This window comes from Ranitomeya imitator, chromosome 6, assembly GCF_032444005.1.
Source record: "Ranitomeya imitator isolate aRanImi1 chromosome 6, aRanImi1.pri, whole genome shotgun sequence".
Lineage (NCBI taxonomy): Eukaryota > Metazoa > Chordata > Amphibia > Anura > Dendrobatidae > Ranitomeya > Ranitomeya imitator.
Genome location: NC_091287.1, coordinates 18,999,303 through 19,013,929, shown reverse-complemented (window position 1 = coordinate 19,013,929; position 14,627 = coordinate 18,999,303).

The window sequence follows — 14,627 nt, the reverse complement described above, 5'->3', positions numbered from 1 at the left end:
CAGGCAGGAACAATAATTATCAAACCCGCAGTTGCTTCAGCATAATCCAACAGTCAGCGCACTTTCGCTGCCACCAGCTTCGATTAAACGGGTCCGAAGCTAACCCAACACAACAGTAACAGTAGCGTATTTTCCCTTCAAGAGACTTAGGGTACGGTTTAGAGCAGGAGAACGAACTAATATATAATAGTATATCCCATTAAAAATAATTAGGCAATGCTTTATCAAAAATAGTTTATAAAGAGGTTATAAATGAGACAATTGCAAATATGTACATGGGTAATTATAACATAAAGGGAATAAATGAGAAAAGCAACACTTACATGTTTAAAGCATGACAAGCAACCAGGCTAGTGGAGTTTTTCCATACGTCCCAGCTCATTGGGACGTGAGCAGGGCTCTTCCAGGACAGGACAAGAAATCCAGCAGCAAGTGACTCCTCAGAGCCTGCCAGACACTTAAAACATTAAGGCTGTGACATCACAGAAAGGCTGGCTTATCCAGACCCTCCTCTCTCTACATTCTGCCTAAACTTTAAACTATTCTCTCTGATTTCTATAACTTCACTACAAAACATGTCAGCGTCCTAAAAAGCTCATCATTCATCTCAGATTAACGTGAGCATTCTAATGAGATCAAATATGTCCTATCTGGGATACATATTTACAGAGAAAACCCTACTTCTTTACCAGATGGAGTTAGAAACCCGAGTGTCATGAGATGTGTAGCTACACCGAGTGGGACTACGAATATATATTTTCGTATTTCTAGCTTAAATCGTTTGCCTAATATCTAACAAAAACTAAACAAAGAATCTTTCATGGATTTTTGGAGCCATTTTTCCTGTTCTAGCTGGACAAGAGCTTACACAGGAAATGCCAGTCGTAAATTCCGTTCGGCCATAAAACTTCTAACCCCCACACTCTCTGAGAAGGAAAGCCAGGAATTTGCAGCTACAACTGTTACTCCAAGAAGGGGGGGCTTAGCCCACTCAGGCTAGCAAAAGAACTACTTATGATATTTCATACCATATCGTGACACCTCCCCCTTTTGGTGTGCGCTAGGGAGGCAGTACCCCACGGTATGCCTCCATGGGCACCTCAGTAGGTTCACCCTGGCGGGAGAGTCCATCTGCATTCCCATGCTCTTTGCCCGTTTTATGTTCAATGGTGAAGTCAAACTGCTGAAGGGCAAGGCTCCAGCGTAGCAACCTGCCGTTGGTTCCACACATGGCGTTTAGCCAGCGCAGAGGGTTGTGGTCGGTCACCACAGTGAAGGTGTGACCGTACAAGTAGGGCTGCAAGCGCTGCAGGGCCCAGACTATGGCCAGGCACTCCTTCTCGATGGTGGAGTAGGCCACTTCCCTCGGCAAAAGTTTCCGACTCAGGTATAACACGGGGTGCTCTTGGTCCTCCGAGTCAACCTGGCTGAGTACAGCACCAAGGCCAAACTCGCTGGCGTCGGTCTGCACCAAGAACGGTCGACTGCTGTCGACTGCTTTCAACACAGGGGCGTTGCACAGTGCGGTTTTCAACGCCTTGAAAGCCCCCTCACAGCCATCTGTCCAGTTGACGATGTGGGGTAGCTTCTTCCTGGTGAGGTCCGTCAAAGGTTTTGCCAGGCTACTATAGTGCTGTACGAAGCGCCTATAGTACCCTGCAGTGCCCAAGAAGGACATCACCTGTTTCTTGGTCACGGGAGTGGGCCAGTTCACGATCGCGCCCACTTTCTCCGGCCCTGGCTTCAGGGTGCCTCCGCCTACCCGGTGTCCTAGGTAGTGAACCTCCCTCTTGCCCATCTGACACTTCCCCGGCTTGATAGTCAGTCCTGCTTGGTGAATCCGCCTGAGCACCTCCTCGAGATGCTGCAGGTGTTCCTTCCAGGAGGGACTGAAGATGGCAATGTCATCCAAGTACGCCACGGCGTACGTCTCCAGTCCCTGAAGCAGGCGGTTGACCATACGCTGGAAAGTGGCAGGGGCATTCTTCATGCCGAAGGGCATGACCGTGGACTCGTACAGTCCAAAGGGTGTGATAAAGGCGGACTTCTCCTGCGCCTCGGGGCTCAGGGGAATCTGCCAGTATCCTCTACTCAGATCCATTATTGTTAGGTATTTTGCGCCAGCTAACTTCTCAAGCAGCTCCTCGATGCGCGGCATTGGGTGCGCATCCGAGGCTGTGATGGCGTTGAGCCCCCTGTAGTCCACGCAGAACCGTGTGGTCCGGTCCTTCTTTGGCACGAGAACTACAGGCGATGCCCACGCGCTCTTTGACCGTCGAATCACCCCCAGCTGTAACATCTCATCGATCTCTTGGCGCATAGTCTGCTGCACCTGGTCAGAGATTCGATAGGGTGTTCGCCGTAGTGGGGCGTGATTCCCGGTGTCCACCTCGTGGACGGCTAACTCAGTCCTCCCAGGTCGGTTGGAGAATACGACCCGGAAGGGTTCCAGTGTGGTTTGCAACTGCACCCGCTGGGGTTCAGTTAACGAGGCGCTTACCTCCACATCCTCGATGGACCCATTGGCCTTGGCTTGGGCCAGCAAGTCCAGGAGGGTGTCTTCCTCACCGTCTTCGGGCAAGCTGCAGACCGGTAGGACGAAAGGTTCACGTTCGTGATGAGCCTTCATCATGTTGACGTGAAAGGCCTTTCGCCTACCCCGAGCGTGGTCAAGCGTGACCACGTAAGTGACCGGGTTGAGCTGTTGGTGGACGACGTACGGGCCCTCCCAGGCTGCCTGAAGCTTATCCGTTGGTACGGGGACCAGCACCCACACCTTTTGACCCACGTGGTAGGTCCGCTCCCGGGCGTTCTGGTCGTACCAGTGCTTCTGATCAGCCTGAGCCTGCGTCATGTTGTCATGCACCAACTGCGTCAAGGTCTGCATCTTGTCACGGAAGTGCATGACATACTCCACTATGGACACTTCAGAAGGGTTCGGCTCCTCTTCCCAGGATTCTCTTACCAACCCAAGGGGTCCCCGGACTCGCCTGCCGTACAGGAGCTCGAAGGGGGAGAACCCGTCGAGGCCTGTGGAACCTCTCGGTAAGCGAACAGCAGGTGTGGGAGGTACCGCTCCCAGTCGCGCCCTTGAGTCTCAACCAGCATGCGTAGCATCTGTTTGAGGGTACCATTGAAGCGTTCACACAAGCCATTGGTCTGTGGGTGGTACGCACTCGATACCAGGTGCTTCACCTGCATTTTCTTACAGAGAGCCTCCATTAGGCGAGACATAAATTGGGTCCCTTGATCAGTAAGCATTTCCCTGGGAAATCCTACACGTGAAAGATGGCCAACAGGGCATCTGCCACCTTATCTGCCCTAGTTGACGACAGAGCTACTGCCTCTGGGTACCGGGTAGCATAGTCTACCACAGTAAGGATGTATTGCTTTCCAGAGCTGCTGGGGACGGCCAGCGGGCCCACAATGTCCACCGCGATCCTCTGGAAAGGCTCTTCTATCACTGGCAAAGGGATCAGGGGAGCCTTAAGAGCAGGCCCCGCCTTCCCCACTCTTTGACAAGTGATACAGGAGCGGCAGTAGTTTGACACATCTGTCCCCATCTTAGGCCAATAGAAGTGTTGAGACAGCCGGGCCTTAGTTTTGCTGATCCCCAAGTGTCCAGCTAGCGGGATCTCATGGGCAATCCGCAACAACTCACCCCGGAATTGCTGCGGGACGACCAGCTGTCTTTCCCTCAACCACTCCTTTTGTGATTCTCCGGGTACTGTCTCCCGGTATAACCTTCCTTGTTCCCAGAACACCCTCTCCTTATCAGTCACGGAGGTGGGCGTCTCGGCGAGTTGTCTCAAACTCTCTAGGCTCGCATCTGTGTGCAGAGCGGCCTGAAACTCCTGGCTAGGGGAAGCCAAAAGCGACGTCAGGGTCCCTTCCCCACGGGAACCCTCTTGGACCTGCTCTGGGTCCACCTCTGGTTCAGTCACCGTGATGACTGAGGAGGGTCCGGAAGGCTGACAGTTATCTGCGTTCCGGGCACTCTGACTGCGGGTGACAGCAGCTACGTAGGCTGTCTCCCCGGGGGTTTCTACAGGCCCATCAGCCGGCGCTGCTATGGGCTCTACCTCCCCATCCACCCCCAACACTCCAGGGGCAGTGCTACTTATGGGCCAGTTACCTTCCTCGGTGGCACTGGTCACTTTCATGGCATCACCTTCCTCACGGTTCCCATGCATCTCCCCATTTCCTGTAGCACCGACACTTGCCCCTGTTAGGGGTTCCTCAGCCGTCTCACTCCGCAGAGCGACGTGGCTGGGCACGCCTGTACCTATGGACACATTAACCTTCACAGAAAAATCATTATCAGGTTCAGTTGGCACAGGTACAACATTTTCACCATCAATCCTAGGAAAAAAATGGTTAATAGATGCATCATTACAAGATAAAGCATGGTCAGGTAACACATGCGATTTCCCATCATCATCATCATCAGGGTTAACGTCACCCTTATTAGTAGATTGGGGAGGGGTGTCAGGAACGTAGTATGCAAACATCCTCCCCAAATCAGTCCCCAACAAAACATCAGTGGGCAAATTATCAGACAGCCCCACTTCCTTCACCCCGCTCCCAGCACCCCAATCAATAAAAACCCGGGCCATTGGTAAGGGACAGCTGATGCCCCCAATCCCAGTGACAGTTAGGGTTTTCCCCGGAATGATTTCTTCAGGGGCCGCCAGTTCGGGTCGGATGAGGGTTCGTTCAGCCCCAGTGTCCTTGAGGCCTGTAGCAACATGGCCTCCCACAGTGACGGGCTGTACGTTGTCACACACCCTCCCAACCACACCACCCACCAAAAGAACTGCTGCATTAGGCCCTGGGGCCTTGGCTGGGGGGTTCTTCGGCCTGTCTGGACAGAAGGTACTGATATGCCCAGGCCGCTTGCAGGTGTAACACGCGCGAGGTTCGGTGGTAGGTCTGGTGCTGTTGGCCACAGGGACAGGACCTCTGGTGTGTTGGCTGGCAGGGGTACTGGCGTTGGTTGCAGGCTTACCCCCTCTCCAGCTGGTGGTGACTGGCTTCCGCGCTTCCGATCTACGGTTGGCCTCATAGGCATCAGCAATCTGCGCTGCTTTCGTCACGTCTTTGGGTTCTCTGTCCATCACGAACTGTCGCACCTCAGCTGGGCAAAGATGAAAAAACTGGTCTTTGATCATCAGGTCTCGCAGCTGTGCAAAGGTGGTCACTGACAGTCCTTGGGTCCACTGGTCAAAGTGGGTCCCCAGTCCATGCACCACATCACTGTAACTGTCGTGTGGGCCACGTTGGAGGGTCCGGAACTTTCTACGGTACACCTCGGGTGTAAGCTGGTACTTGGCTATCAGAGCCTGCTTGATGGCCTCATAGTCTCCATCTTGTTCTTGAGGGAGGGCAGCAAACGCCTCCAGAGCTTTACCTTTCAGCCCTGGTGTCAGGTATCGGGCCCATTCATCTGTAGGCAGCCGGTACTGTCTGCAGGCTTTCTCAAAGGCCCGCAGAAAAGTGTCCAAGTCTCCGTCCTTCTCCATAACAGGGAAGTGATCGGGCCGGGGCTTAGGTATCTGAGCGCTGCTGGGCTCACGGTTGGTCTGAGACAACCCCTGCATTTGCAGTCGGGCTAACTGCAGCTGGTACTCCCGCTCAGCTTGCCGCTCGGCTCGCTGGGCCTGTGCCTCTCTCTCAGCTCGGGCCTCTCTCTTAGCTCGCTGGGCCTCCTGCCGGTATTGCTGAATCAGCTACCGACGTCCCTCATGGTCGTCAATGGGGAATTCTTTCAAGGCCGCCTGCAGGTGGGGGTCCAATTCGCCCGGATTGCTAACAGGGCCAGCATTCAGTGGTTGGACCTCTGCTGCAGCACCATGTTCGCTTGTGCTGGCTTCTGCGGCCTCTGAGCTCTGAGATTGGTCTCGAGCGGCTTCCCATTGCACCAGATCTGCGACCAGTTGGGCTTTGTTTTTGCTTGCAGAGTCAATGTGCTGTGACTTGCATAAGGCGACAAGGGTGTCTCTGGTCTGCTGCTCATAGAAGGTTTCTCCCAGCACAACCATGGTTGCCAAATAAAAGATAGGATAGAAAAACGAAGAGAAAGGGAGGGGATAATTACCAGTACGCAATTGTCTCACAACTAAAAAGCACTGAGTTCGTTCTCCAAACTTATTTGCGCAGAGTCCTCGCAAGAACTTTCTGAAAGTTTTTAGTGAGAGGAATGATTACTCAAACCAAATCACTAATGCTCTAAGATATCCCACCGCTGCCACCAATTGTCACGATTCCCCTGACCGCTGACACCACTGGGTCAGGATTCACACCGTGACCGTCACCCCTACGTCACGGATCAGGGTGACTTTAGGCCAACAGACGGCTATCACATGTGCAGGGGGGCTTATCTTAGTTATCCCTCCACTGCTAACAATGTGATGAAAAACCACACGCAAGGCTATTGACCTCTTAGTTTACAGCAGGGGCTTATTCTAGGTATCCCACTGCTTTTCTATATACCACGAACTGCAGGGATTTATGTATATCCCGCTTACAGTTCCACTTAACACTTGCAGCTCTCTGGCGCCCCCTTACTCTCAGGTCAGATTAGGTACTGCACCCTGGGTAATTAGTCGCCAGAAAGGCTGCCTGCTATGTACTGGCTATTGGGCACGCTGCAGCGACGCGATAACTACTCCCACACAGGCAGGAACAATAATTATCAAACCCGCAGTTGCTTCAGCATAATCCAACCGTCAGCACACTTTCGCTGCCACCAGCTTCGATTAAACGGGTCCGAAGCTAACCCAACACAACAGTAACAGTAGCGTATTTTCCCTTCAAGAGACTTAGGGTACGGTTTAGAGCAGGAGAACGAACTAATATATAATAGTATATCCCATTCAAAATAACTAGGCAGTGCGTTATTAAAAATAGTTTATAAAGAGGTTATAAATGAGACAATTGCAAATATGTACATGGGTAATTATAACATAAAGGGAATAAATGAGAAAAGCAACACTTACATGTTTAAAGCATGACAAGCAACCAGGCTAGTGGAGTTTTTCCATACGTCCCAGCTCATTGGGACGTGAGCAGGGCTCTTCCAGGACAGGACAAGAAATCCAGCAGCAAGTGACTCCTCAGAGCCTGCCAGACACTTAAAACATTAAGGCTGTGACATCACAGAAAGGCTGGCTTATCCAGACCCTCCTCTCTCTACATTCTGCCTAAACTTTAAACTATTCTCTCTGATTTCTATAACTTCACTACAAAACATGTCAGCGTCCTAAAAAGCTCATCATTCATCTCAGATTAACGTGAGCATTCTAATGAGATCAAATATGTCCTATCTGGGATACATATTTACAGAGAAAACCCTACTTCTTTACCAGATGGAGTTAGAAACCCGAGTGTCATGAGATGTGTAGCTACACCGAGTGGGACTACGAATATATATTTTCGTATTTCTAGCTTAAATCGTTTGCCTAATATCTAACAAAAACTAAACAAAGAATCTTTCATGGATTTTTGGAGCCATTTTTCCTGTTCTAGCTGGACAAGAGCTTACACAGGAAATGCCAGTCGTAAATTCCGTTCGGCCATAAAACTTCTAACCCCCACACTCTCTGAGAAGGAAAGCCAGGAATTTGCAGCTACAACTGTTACTCCAAGAAGGGGGGGCTTAGCCCACTCAGGCTAGCAAGAGAACTACTTATGATATTTCATACCATATCGTGACAGTCCAGTAGTGGATACTAGTAATTAATAAGGGGTTGTCCAGTAGAGGATACTAGTAATTAATAAGGGATTGTCCAGTAGTGGATGCTAGTGATTAATAAGGGGTTGTCCAGTAGTGGATACTAGTAATTAATAAGGGATTGTCCAGTAGTGGATGCTAGTAATTAATAAGGGGTTGTCCAGTAGTGGATACTAGTAATTAATAAGGGGTTGTCCAGTAGAGGATACTAGTAATTAATAAGGGGTTGTCCAGTAGTGGATACTGGTAATTAATAAGGGGTTGTCCAGTAGAGGATACTAGTAATTAATAAGGGGTTGTCCAGTAGAGGATACTAGTGATTAATAAGGGGTTGTCCAGTAGTGGATACTAGTAATTAATAAGGGGTTGTCCAGTAGTGGATACTAGTAATTAATAAGGGGTTGTCCAGTAGTGGATACTGGTAATTAATAAGGGGTTGTCCAGTAGAGGATACTAGTAATTAATAAGGGGTTGTCCAGTAGTGGATACTAGTAATTAATAAGGGGTTGTCCAGTAGTGGATACTAGTAATTAATAAGGGGTTGTCCAGTAGTGGATGCTAGTAATTAATAAGGGGTTGTCCAGTATAGGATGCTAGTAATTAATAAGGGGTTGTCCAGTAGTGGATACTAGTGATTAATAAGGGGTTGTCCAGTAGAGGATACTAGTAATTAATAAGGGATTGTCCAGTAGTGGATACTAGTAATTAATAAGGGATTGTCCAGTAGAGGATACTAGTAATTAATAAGGGTTTGTCCAGTAGAGGATACTAGTGATTAATAAGGGGTTGTCCAGTAGTGGATACTAGTAATTAATAAGGGGTTGTCCAGTAGTGGATGCTAGTAATTAATAAGGGGTTGTCCAGTAGTGGATGCTAGTAATTAATAAGGGGTTGTCCAGTAGTGGATACTAGTAATTAATAAGGGGTTGTCCAGTAGAGGATGCTAGTAATTAATAAGGGGTTGTCCAGTAGTGGATACTAGTAATTAATAAGGGGTTGTCCAGTAGTGGATGCTAGTAATTAATAAGGGGTTGTCCAGTAGTGGATACTAGTAATTAATAAGGGGTTGTCCAGTAGAGGATGCTAGTAATTAATAAGGGGTTGTCCAGTAGTGGATACTAGTAATTAATAAGGGGTTGTCCAGTAGTGGATGCTAGTAATTAATAAGGGGTTGTCCAGTAGAGGATACTAGTGATTAATAAGGGGTTGTCCAGTAGAGGATGCTAGTGATTAATAAGGGGTTGTCCAGTAGTGGATACTAGTAATTAATAAGGGGTTGTCCAGTAGTGGATACTAGTAATTAATAAGGGGTTGTCCAGTAGAGGATACTAGTGATTAATAAGGGGTTGTCCAGTAGTGGATACTGGTAATTAATAAGGGGTTGTCCAGTAGAGGATACTAGTAATTAATAAGGGATTGTCCAGTAGAGGATGCTAGTAATTAATAAGGGGTTGTCCAGTAGAGGATGCTAGTAATTAATAAGGGGTTGTGCAGTAGAGGATGCTAGTAATTAATAAGGGGTTGTCCAGTAGAGGATGCTAGTGATTAATAAGGGGTTGTCCTACAGGGCTGTGGAGTCGGAGTTAGTTTTGGTTGGAGTCGGTAGAAATGTACCGACTCCGCCTCCAGCTTTAAAAAAAAATGTATTAATATTTCATAATTGAACTTTCATATGAATTTTATAAATGTTACTCAAATATATATGTTCTATCAAACTATGAACCATGATAAGCAGTTCTGCTGGAGATAGAGACATTTCTTAAGGTACCGTCACACTCAGCGACGCTGCAGCGATATAGACAACGAGCCGATCGCTGGAGCGTCGCTGTTTAGTTCGCTGTAGAGATGTCAAACACGGCAACTCCAGAACGATGCAGGAGCGATCCAGTGACGTAACGGCGACTCACATCTCGCTCTCGCTGGTTGTTAGCTCCATGTCGAACAGCCGGAGTGTACCGATCCGACACACAGCTAGGGGCCCTATGCTCGTTGCTGGCGTCTTTGCTTTTGATGTCAAACATGATGATACACGCTGACCTGGCGACAAAATAAAATTCTGGACTTCTAGCTCCGACCAGCGATGGCACAGCGGGATCCAGATCGCTGCTGCGTGTCAAACACAATGAGATCGCTGTCCAGGACGCTGCAACGTCACGGATTGTTATCGTTCTCTTTGCAAAGTTGCTGAGTGTGACGGTAACTTTACTTCTTGTGTCACTGTTCTCCACTGCCCTTATCTAATCTTATACTAGGTTAACCTCATGCTGCCCCAAACCCCCTACTTACAATGTATGAAACTGAAAGTGAAAATGTGTTGCAAATTCTTAATAGTAAAGCTCCTCCTCCAGACTAGATGTTTGGTGTGCGTCTTCCAAGCATCTCACAGCTGCTACTCAGAAGAGGAAGATTGTAAGAAGTATTATCCTTTCAACAAACTTGCATCAGTTAACTGTGAGTACATGAGGAATAACAGTATTACTGACCACTATATCAGTTGTACGACCTGGCAATAATTTTGTACAATTGTTTTTAGGAAAAACAATTGTCATTTGGATTGTGAATGCAGAATTAAAAACCTGAGAATGTCAAAGAAGCGTCACATTAAATCAGCTGTATTTGAACATTTCACCATCACTCAAGATAGAAAACATTATGTCTGTCAGTGTATGACAAATGATCCAGACGAAAACAAATGCTGTGAAGTCAAGATCAGTGCATATTCAGGCAAAGATAAAAATGCTCCTACCAGAGCTTCTAATCTAAAGAGACATTTACAGCTCTTTCATCCAGAAGTACTGAAAGCAATGGATGAGAGAGACTGCATCCAAACCAATGAACCAGTGCCCAGCTCTTCCAGCCAAACAAAGGAGCAGAGAACTTTGCAGCCATCAGTTGCAAGATATTTTGTCAGTGACAAAGTTACTGTGACAATGACAGTAGATACATTTAAAAAACAGATCATAGAGCTTGTTGTAAAGGATAGTGTGCCTATTTCATTATTTTCACGACCAGCTTTTATGTGTCTGAATGGGGAAATGGCCCGCAAGCTTGGTGTTTCTCTGGAGAAAGAGAGTATTAGAAAATTAGTAATCGAAGAAGCTTTTAAACAAAAGGAAGAACTTAAAAAAACTCTCAAGGGACGCTTTCTGTTTCTTAAAATGGATGCCTGCACACGTCACAGAGGGAACTATTTTGCCATCAATGTCCAATTTGTTTGTGACAAAAATGAAATAGTTACCAAGACATTGGCAGTAAAAGACACCAAAGCTCATCACACCAGTGAGTTTCTCCAGGTCTTGGTGGAAAAGGTTCTGCAAGACTATGAACTCAAAAAAGAGCAAGTTCTTTCTGTCGTAACTGACAATGCGACAAATATGATAAGTACTATTAAGCTAATGAATGAGAGTAATGATGGTGACCAGCAGTTAGAAGAACATTCTGGGTCCACAGACACAGAAATGTTTGAAATAGAGGAACACAGTATTGTAACTGAGGAGCAAACTGAAGCTGCTTCAGATGAACGGCAACATGATAGTTTAGATGATCTTGTTGTAACTGTGTCAATACGTTCTTTCATTCATCACATGCGCCGTGTTGTGCATACGCTACAGCCGGCTATAAGAGACAATCTGCAAGAAGGACATGCTGCTGCCCTGATTGGCAAGGTGAGAACATTGGCTACTGTTGCCAGAACTCCTAAAGTTGAATTTTGAAGAGACGTGCTGGAAAAAGGGCAATTATTGATCAAGCCACACGATGGGGCAGTACTTACTTAATGATTCCGCGCTTGGTTGAACTGAAAACCTTTCTTGTAGACATGGCTAACCCTCAACTGACGCTAAATGAAAGTCAGTGGAATCAGGTGACGGAGCTGGAAAAATTGCTAGAGCACAAAAATGACAAGCAGAGGACTTAACTCCAGGTATGTTCTTAAAGGAGTGGAAGAACCTGATGTTTCGCCTGTCCCAAAGAGGAGGGTTAATTGCAAGTGGCATTGCTACATCAATGAAACGGAGAGAGGAGCTACTATTACAGAATAACATTCTTTTGGCAGCTGTTTATGTAGACCCAATGCATCGGATTCTTCTAGATGATCAACAGCTAACTAAAGGAAAAGAATAGCAGTAAGGATGAAAGGGTTGCAGAACAGTCGGGAGGAACAAGAAGAATTTGGTCGTCCGGCCACATCTTCACCCTCATCAACTGATGAAGAATTTAATTTCGAAAAATATTTGGATCACAAGGACAGTGCAAAGCGTTCCCGCATAAAAGAGTCATCCCCATCAAAGAACACCGCCAGTACATTACAGCAGAATTTTTCATGTGCACTAAAAGAAATCGAGAAATTTGACCGTTCATCAAAAATAACAGTGTAACAAGCGATTCCTCTGTATCCGGACATTGTCAGATGTTGCCCGAGTGGTTACTGCTTTGCCACCAACCCAAGTTAGTGTAGAGAGGTCGTTCTCTGCTCTCAGAATAATTACATCAGATTTGAGGGCATCCATGAAGGAGGATCTGACAGGAGGCAATACTTTTTCTGAGTACAAATTTATAGATTTCTTCTTATTAACTGCATAACAGTGTTTATTGCATATTTACTTACAAGAGTTTATAAAAGTTATTTGCTATATTCTAATTGTATTCTAATAAATATAGTTTTTGCTCTAAGTGGTCTGATTACTTATATGATGGTGAGAAACTGAATAAGCACGATGTTAATATTTGACAACAGTAAATTTACTGTTAGTAATTGGCCATTTATGAAGGAGCCGGAGTCGGAACCTGATAAAATCCAGGAGTCGGAGTCGCAACTGTGGCTTACCGACTCCAAAGCCCTGCCGGTCCTTCTCTCCTCCTGTCACTCTCCTCGGTCCTCCCCTCCTTCTCTCCTCCTCTCAGTCTCCTCAGTCCTCCCCTCCTTCTCTCCTCCTGTCACTCTCCTCGGTCCTCCCCTCCTTCTCTCCTGTCAGTCTCCTCGGTCCTCCCCTCCTACTCTCCTCCTGTCAGTCTGCTCAGTCCTCCCCTCCTCTCCTGTCACTCTCCTCGGTCCTCCCCTCCTTCTCTCCTCCTGTCAGTCTCCTCAGTCCTCCCCTCCTCTCCTCCTGTCAGTCTCCTCGGTACTCCCCTCCTCTCCTTCTGTTACTCTCCTCGGTCCTCCCCTCCTTCTCTCCTCCTGTCAGTCTCCTCGGTCCTCCCCTCCTGTCACTCTCCTCAGTCCTCCCCTCCTTCTCTCCTCCTGTCACTCTCCTCGGTCCTCCCCTCCTTCTCTCCTCCTGTCACTCTCCTCAGTCCTCCCCTCCTCTCCTCCTGTCACTCTCCTCGGTCCTCCCCTCCTTCTCTCCTCCTGTCACTCTCCTCGGTCCTCGGCTCCTCTCCTCCTGTCAGTCTCCTCGGTCCTCCCCTCCTCCTGTCAGTCTCCTCGGTTCTCCTCTCCTTCTCTCCTCCTGTCACTCCTCGGTCCTCCCCTCCTCTCCTCCTTTCAGTCTCCTCGGTCCTCCCCTCCTTCTCTCCTCCTGTCAGTCTCCTCGGTCCTCCCCTCCTTTTCTCCTCCTGTCAGTCTCCTCAGTCCTCCCCTCCTCTCCTGTCACTCTCCTCAGTCCTCCCCTCCTCTCCTCCTGTCAGTCTCCTCGGTCCTCCCCTCCTTCTCTCCTCCTGTCACTCTCCTCGGTCCTCCCCTCCTTCTCTCCTCCTGTCACTCTCTTCAGTCCTCCTCTCCTCTCCTCCTGTCACTCTCCTCGGTCCTCCCCTCCTTCTCTCCTCCTGTCACTCTCCTCAGTCCTCCCCTCCTCTCCTCCTGTCACTCTCCTCGGTCCTCCCCTCCTTCTCTCCTCCTGTCACTCTCCTCGGTCCTCCGCTCCTCTCCTCCTGTCACTCTCCTCAGTCCTCCCCTCCTCTCTTGTCAGTCTCCTCGGTCCTCCCCTCCTTCTCTCCTCCTGTCACTCTCCTCAGTCCTCCCCTCCTCTCCTGTCACTCTCCTCAGTCCTCCCCTCCTCTCCTGTCAGTCACCTCGGTCCTCCCCTCCTTCCCTCCTCCTGTCACTCCTCGGTCCTCCCCTCCTTCTCTCCTCCTGTCACTCTCCTCGGTCCTCCCCTCCTTCTCTCCTCCTGTCACTCTCCTCGGTCCTCCCCTCCTTCTCTCCTCCTGTCAGTCTCCTCGGTCCTCCCCTCCTTCTCTCCTCCTGTCACTCCTCGGTCCTCCCCTCCTTCTCCCCTCCTGTCAGTCTCCTCGGTCCTCCCCTCTTTCTCTCCTCGGTCCTCACCTTCTTCTCTCCTCCTGTCACTCTCCTCGGTCCTCCCCTCCTTCTCTCCTCCTGTCACTCTCCTCGGTCCTCCCCTCCTTCTCCCCTCCTGTCAGTCTCCTCGGTCCTCCCCTCCTTCTCTCCTCGGTCCTCCCCTCCTTCTCTCCTCCTGTCACTCTCCTCGGTCCTCCCCTCCTTCTCTCCTCCTGTCAGTCTCCTCGGTCCTCCCCTCCTTCTCTCCTCCTGTCAGTCTCCTCGGTCCTCCCCTCCTTCTCTCCTCCTGTCAGTCTCCTTGGTCCTCCCCTCCTCTCCTCCTGTCAGTCTCCTCGGTCCTCCCCTCCTCTCCTCCTGTCAGTCTCCTCGGTCCTCCCCTCCTTCTCTCCTCGGTCCTCCCCTCCTTCTCTCCTCCTGTCAGTCTCCTCTCTCCTCCCCTCCTTCTCTCCTCCTGTCACTCTCCTCAGTCCTCCCCTCTTGTCAGTCTCCTCGGTCCTCCCCTCCTTCTCTCCTCCTGTCACTCTCCTCAGTCCTCCCCTCTTGTCAGTCTCCTCGGTCCTCCCCTCCTTCTCTCCTCCTGTCACTCTCCTCAGTCCTCCCCTCCTCTCTTGTCAGTCTCCTCGGTCCTCCCCTCCTTCTCTCCTCCTGTCACTCTCCTCA